Here is a 7,854-nt window from a genome sequence, read left to right on the forward strand (position 1 = left end):
CTAACCTGTCCCTGTATTAAACAGAGGTCATCCTCTAACCTGTCCCTGTATTAAACAGAGGTCATCCTCTAACCTGTCCCTGTATTAAACAGAGGTCATCCCCTAACCTGTCCCTGTATTAAACAGAGGTCATCATCTAACCTATCCCTGTATTAAACAGTCATCCTCTAACCTGTCCCTGTATTAAACAGAGGTCATCCTCTAACCTGTCCCTGTATTAAACAGAGGTCATCCTCTAACCTGTCCCTGTATTAAACAGAGGTAATCCTCCAACCTGTCCCTGTATTAAACAGAGGTCATCCTCTAACCTGTCCCTGTTTTTTTAAACAGAGGTCATCCTCTAACCTGTCCCTGTATTAAACAGAGGTCATCCTCTAACCTGTCCCTGTATCAAACAGAGGTCATCCTCCAACCTGTCCCTGTATTAAACAGAGGTCATCCTCTAACCTGTCCCTGTATTAAACAGAGGTCATCCTCTAACCTGTCCCTGTATTAAACAGAGGTCATCCTCCAACCTGTCCCTGTATTAAACAGAGGTCATCCTCCAACCTGTCCCTGTATTAAACAGAGGTCATCCTCTAACCTGTCCCTGTATTAAACAGAGGTCATCCTCTAACCTGTCCCTGTATTAAACAGAGGTCATCCTCCAACCTGTCCCTGTATTAAACAGAGGTCATCCTCCAACCTGTCCCTGTATTAAACAGAGGTCATCCTCTAACCTGTCCCTGTATTAAACAGAGGTCATCCTCTACCCTGTCCCTGTATTAAACAGAGGTCATCCTCTAACCTGTCCCTGTATTAAACAGAGGTCATCATCTAACCTGTCCCTGTATTAAACAGAGGTCATCATCTAACCTGTCCCTGTATTAAACAGAGGTCATCCTCTAACCTGTCCCTGTATTAAACAGAGGTCATCCTCTAACCTGTCCCTGTATTAAACAGAGGTCATCCTCTAACCTGTCCCTGTATTAAACAGAGGTCATCCTCCAACCTGTCCCTGTATTAAACAGAGGTCATCCCCTAACCTGTCCCTGTATTAAACAGAGTCATCCTCTAACCTGTCCCTGTATTAAACAGAGGTCATCCTCTAACCTGTCCCTGTATTAAACAGAGGTCATCCTCTAACCTGTCCTGTATTAAACAGAGGTCATCCTCTAACCTGTCCCTGTATTAAACAGAGGTCATCCTCTAACCTGTCCCTGTATTAAACAGAGGTCATCCTCTAACCTGTCCCTGTATAAACAGAGGTCATCATCTAAACAGAGGTCATCCTCCAAACATTAAACAGAGGTCATCCTCCAACCTGTCCCTGTATTAAACAGAGGTCAAACAGTATTAAACAGAGGTCATCCTCTAACCTGTCCCTGTATTAAACAGAGGTCATCCTCTAACCTGTCCCTGTATTAAACAGAGGTCATCCTCTAACCTGTCCCTGTATTAAACAGAGGTCATCCTCCAACCTGTCCCTGTATTAAACAGAGGTCATCCTCTAACCTGTCCCTGTATTAAACAGAGGTCATCCTCTAACCTGTCCCTGTATTAAACAGAGGTCATCCTCTAACCTGTCCCTGTATTAAACAGAGGTCATCCTCTAACCTGTCCCTGTATTAAACAGGTCATCCTCTAACCTGTCCCTGTATTAAACAGAGGTCATCCCCTAACCTGTCCCTGTATTAAACAGAGGTCATCATCTAACCTGTCCCTGTATTAAACAGAGGTCATCCTCTAACCTGTCCCTGTATTAAACAGAGGTCATCCTCTAACCTGTCCCTGTATTAAACAGAGGTCATCCTCCAACCTGTCCCTGTATTAAACAGAGGTCATCCTCTAACCTGTCCCTGTTTTAAACAGAGGTCATCCTCTAACCTGTCCCTGTATTAAACAGAGGTCATCCTCTAACCTGTCCCTGTATCAAACAGAGGTCATCCTCCAACCTGTCCCTGTATTAAACAGAGGTCATCCTCTAACCTGTCCCTGTATTAAACAGAGGTCATCCTCTAACCTGTCCCTGTATTAAACAGTCATCCTCTAACCTGTCCCTGTATTAAACAGAGGTCATCCTCCAACCTGTCCCTGTATTAAACAGAGGTCATCCTCCAACCTGTCCCTGTATTAAACAGAGGTCATCCTCTAACCTGTCCCTGTATTAAACAGAGGTCATCCTCTAACCTGTCCCTGTATTAAACAGAGGTCATCCTCCAACCTGTCCCTGTATTAAACAGAGGTCATCCTCCAACCTGTCCCTGTATTAAACAGAGGTCATCCTCTAACCTGTCCCTGTATTAAACAGAGGTCATCCTCTAACCTGTCCCTGTATTAAACAGAGGTCATCCTCTAACCTGTCCCTGTATTAAACAGAGGTCATCATCTAACCTGTCCCTGTATTAAACAGAGGTCATCATCTAACCTGTCCCTGTATTAAACAGAGGTCATCCTCTAACCTGTCCCTGTATTAAACAGAGGTCATCCTCCTAACCTGTCCCTGTATTAAACAGAGGTCATCCTCCAACCTGTCCCTGTATTAAACAGAGGTCATCCTCTAACCTGTCCCTGTATTAAACAGTCATCCTCTAACCTGTCCCTGTATTAAACAGAGGTCATCCTCTAACCTGTCCCTGTATTAAACAGAGGTCATCCTCTAACCTGTCCCTGTATTAAACAGAGGTCATCCTCTAACCTGTCCCTGTATTAAACAGAGGTCATCCTCTAACCTGTCCCTGTATTAAACAGAGGTCATCCTCCTAACCTGTCCCTGTATTAAACAGAGGTCATCCTCCAACCTGTCCCTGTATTAAACAGAGGTCATCCTCTAACCTGTCCCTGTATTAAACAGAGGTCATCCTCTAACCTGTCCCTGTATTAAACAGAGGTCATCCTCTAACCTGTCCCTGTATTAAACAGAGGTCATCCTCTAACCTGTCCCTGTATTAAACAGAGGTCATCCTCTAACCTGTCCCTGTATTAAACAGAGGTCATCCTCTAACCTGTCCCTGTATTAAACAGAGGTCATCATCTAACCTGTCCCTGTATTAAACAGAGGTCATCCTCTAACCTGTCCCTGTATTAAACAGAGGTCATCCTCTAACCTGTCCCTGTATTAAACAGAGGTCATCCTCTAACCTGTCCCTGTATTAAACAGAGGTCATCCTCTAACCTGTCCCTGTATTAAACAGAGGTCATCCTCCAACCTGTCCCTGTATTCCAAATTAAACAGAGGTCATCCTCAACCTGTCCCTGTATTAAACAGAGGTCATCCTCTAACCTGTCCCTGTATTAAACAGAGGTCATCCTCTAACCTGTCCCTGTATTAAACAGAGGTCATCCTCTAACCTGTCCCTGTATTAAACAGAGGTCATCCTCCAACCTGTCCCTGTATTAAACAGAGGTCATCCTCCAACCTGTCACTGTATTAAACAGAGGTCATCCTCCAACCTGTCCCTGTATTAAACAGAGGTCATCCTCCAACCTGTCCCTGTATTAAACATAGGTCATCCTCTAACCTGTCCCTGTATTAAACAGAGGTCATCATCTAACCTGTCCCTGTATTAAACAGTCATCCTCTAACCTGTCCCTGTATTAAACAGAGGTCATCCTCTAACCTGTCCCTGTATTAAACAGAGGTCATCCTCTAACCTGTCCCTGTATTAAACAGAGGTCATCCTCTAACCTGTCCCTGTATTAAACAGAGGTCATCCTCTAACCTGTCCCTGTATTAAACAGAGGTCATCATCTAACCTATCCCTGTATTAAACAGAGTCATCCTCCTAACCTGTCCCTGTATTAAACAGAGGTCATCCTCTAACCTGTCCCTGTATTAAACAGAGGTCATCCTCTAACCTGTCCCTGTATTAAACAGAGGTAATCCTCCAACCTGTCCCTGTATTAAACAGAGGTCATCCTCTAACCTGTCCCTGTTTTAAACAGAGGTCATCCTCTAACCTGTCCCTGTATTAAACAGAGGTCATCCTCTAACCTGTCCCTGTATCAAACAGAGGTCATCCTCCAACCTGTCCCTGTATTAAACAGAGGTCATCCTCTAACCTGTCCCTGTATTAAACAGAGGTCATCCTCTAACCTGTCCCTGTATTAAACAGAGGTCATCCTCCAACCTGTCCCTGTATTAAACAGAGGTCATCCTCCAACCTGTCCCTGTATTAAACAGAGGTCATCCTCTAACCTGTCCCTGTATTAAACAGAGGTCATCCTCTAACCTGTCCCTGTATTAAACAGAGGTCATCCTCCAACCTGTCCCTGTATTAAACAGAGGTCATCCTCCAACCTGTCCCTGTATTAAACAGAGGTCATCCTCTAACCTGTCCCTGTATTAAACAGAGGTCATCCTCTAACCTGTCCCTGTATTAAACAGAGGTCATCCTCTAACCTGTCCCTGTATTAAACAGAGGTCATCATCTAACCTGTCCCTGTATTAAACAGAGGTCATCATCTAACCTGTCCCTGTATTAAACAGAGGTCATCCTCTAACCTGTCCCTGTATTAAACAGAGGTCATCCTCTAACCTGTCCCTGTATTAAACAGAGGTCATCCTCTAACCTGTCCCTGTATTAAACAGAGGTCATCCTCCAACCTGTCCCTGTATTAAACAGAGGTCATCCTCTAACCTGTCCCTGTATTAAACAGAGTCATCCTCTAACCTGTCCCTGTATTAAACAGAGGTCATCCTCTAACCTGTCCCTGTATTAAACAGAGGTCATCCTCTAACCTGTCCTTGTATTAAACAGAGGTCATCCTCCCTGTATCAAACAGAGGTCAACCTGTCCCTGTATTAAACAGAGGTCATCCTCTAACCTGTCCCTGTATTAAACAGAGGTCATCCTCTAACCTGTCCCTGTATCAAACAGAGGTCATCCTCCAACCTGTCCCTGTATTAAACAGAGGTCATCCTCTAACCTGTCCCTGTATTAAACAGAGGTCATCCTCTAACCTGTCCCTGTATTAAACAGAGGTCATCCTCTAACCTGTCCCTGTATTAAACAGAGGTCATCCTCTAACCTGTCCCTGTATTAAACAGAGGTCATCCTCCAACCTGTCCCTGTATTAAACAGAGGTCATCCTCTAACCTGTCCCTGTATTAAACAGAGGTCATCCTCTAACCTGTCCCTGTATTAAACAGAGGTCATCCTCTAACCTGTCCCTGTATTAAACAGAGGTCATCCTCTAACCTGTCCCTGTATTAAACAGGTCATCCTCTAACCTGTCCCTGTATTAAACAGAGGTCATCCCCTAACCTGTCCCTGTATTAAACAGAGGTCATCATCTAACCTATCCCTGTATTAAACAGTCATCCTCTAACCTGTCCCTGTATTAAACAGAGGTCATCCTCTAACCTGTCCCTGTATTAAACAGAGGTAATCCTCCAACCTGTCCCTGTATTAAACAGAGGTCATCCTCTAACCTGTCCCTGTTTTAAACAGAGGTCATCCTCTAACCTGTCCCTGTATTAAACAGAGGTCATCCTCTAACCTGTCCCTGTATCAAACAGAGGTCATCCTCCAACCTGTCCCTGTATTAAACAGAGGTCATCCTCTAACCTGTCCCTGTATTAAACAGAGGTCATCCTCTAACCTGTCCCTGTATTAAACAGTCATCCTCTAACCTGTCCCTGTATTAAACAGAGGTCATCCTCTAACCTGTCCCTGTATTAAACAGAGGTCATCCTCCAACCTGTCCCTGTATTAAACAGAGGTCATCCTCTAACCTGTCCCTGTATTAAACAGAGGTCATCCTCTAACCTGTCCCTGTATTAAACAGAGGTCATCCTCCAACCTGTCCCTGTATTAAACAGAGGTCATCCTCCAACCTGTCCCTGTATTAAACAGAGGTCATCCTCTAACCTGTCCCTGTATTAAACAGAGGTCATCCTCTAACCTGTCCCTGTATTAAACAGAGGTCATCCTCTAACCTGTCCCTGTATTAAACAGAGGTCATCTAACCTGCCCCTGTATTAAACAGAGGTCATCATCTAACCTGTCCCTGTATTAAACAGAGGTCATCCTCTAACCTGTCCCTGTATTAAACAGAGGTCATCCTCTAACCTGTCCCTGTATTAAACAGAGGTCATCCTCTAACCTGTCCCTGTATTAAACAGAGGTCATCCTCCAACCTGTCCCTGTATTAAACAGAGGTCATCCCCTAACCTGTCCCTGTATTAAACAGTCATCCTCTAACCTGTCCCTGTATTAAACAGAGGTCATCCTCTAACCTGTCCCTGTATTAAACAGAGGTCATCCTCTAACCTGTCCTTGTATTAAACAGAGGTCATCCTCTAACCTGTCCCTGTATTAAACAGAGGTCATCCTCTAACCTGTCCCTGTATTAAACAGAGGTCATCCTCTAACCTGTCCCTGTATCAAACAGAGGTCATCCTCCAACCTGTCCCTGTATTAAACAGAGGTCATCCTCTAACCTGTCCCTGTATTAAACAGAGGTCATCCTCTAACCTGTCCCTGTCATTAAACAGAGGTCATCCTCTAACCTGTCCCTGTATTAAACAGAGGTCATCCTCTAACCTGTCCCTGTATTAAACAGAGGTCATCCTCTAACCTGTCCCTGTATTAAACAGAGGTCATCCTCTAACCTGTCCCTGTATTAAGCAGAGGTCATCATCTAACCTATCCCTGTATTAAACAGAGGTCATCCTCTAACCTGTCCCTGTATTAAACAGAGGTCATCCTCTAACCTGTCCCTGTATTAAACAGAGGTCATCCTCTAACCTGTCCCTGTATTAAACAGAGGTCATCCTCCAACCTGTCCCTGTATTAAACAGAGGTCATCCTCTAACCTGTCCCTGTATTAAACAGAGGTCATCCTCTAACCTGTCCCTGTATTAAACAGAGGTCATCCTCTAACCTGTCCCTGTATTAAACAGAGGTCATCCTCTAACCTGTCCCTGTATTAAACAGGTCATCCTCTAACCTGTCCCTGTATTAAACAGAGGTCATCCTCCAACCTGTCCCTGTATTAAACAGAGGTCATCCTCCAACCTGTCCCTGTATTAAACAGAGGTCATCCTCTAACCTGTCCCTGTATTAAACAGAGGTCATCCTCTAACCTGTCCCTGTATTAAGCAGAGGTCATCCTCTAACCTGTCCCTGTATTAAACAGAGGTCATCCTCCAACCTGTCCCTGTATTAAACAGAGGTCATCCTCCAACCTGTCACTGTATTAAACAGAGGTCATCCTCCAACCTGTCCCTGTATTAAACAGAGGTCATCCTCTAACCTGTCCCTGTATTAAACAGAGGTCATCCTCTAACCTGTCCCTGTATTAAACAGGTCATCCTCTAACCTGTCCCTGTATTAAACAGAGGTCATCCCCTAACCTGTCCCTGTATTAAACAGAGGTCATCATCTAACCTATCCCTGTATTAAACAGTCATCCTCTAACCTGTCCCTGTATTAAACAGAGGTCATCCTCTAACCTGTCCCTGTATTAAACAGAGGTAATCCTCCAACCTGTCCCTGTATTAAACAGAGGTCATCCTCTAACCTGTCCCTGTTTTAAACAGAGGTCATCCTCTAACCTGTCCCTGTATTAAACAGAGGTCATCCTCTAACCTGTCCCTGTATCAAACAGAGGTCATCCTCCAACCTGTCCCTGTATTAAACAGAGGTCATCCTCTAACCTGTCCCTGTATTAAACAGAGGTCATCCTCTAACCTGTCCCTGTATTAAACAGAGGTCATCCTCCAACCTGTCCCTGTATTAAACAGAGGTCATCCTCTAACCTGTCCCTGTATTAAACAGAGGTCATCCTCCAACCTGTCCCTGTATTAAACAGAGGTCATCCTCTAACCTGTCCCTGTATTAAACAGAGGTCATCCTCCAACCTGTCCCT

This window comes from Oncorhynchus nerka, unplaced genomic scaffold (genome assembly GCF_034236695.1).
Source record: "Oncorhynchus nerka isolate Pitt River unplaced genomic scaffold, Oner_Uvic_2.0 unplaced_scaffold_2092, whole genome shotgun sequence".
Taxonomy (NCBI): domain Eukaryota; kingdom Metazoa; phylum Chordata; class Actinopteri; order Salmoniformes; family Salmonidae; genus Oncorhynchus; species Oncorhynchus nerka.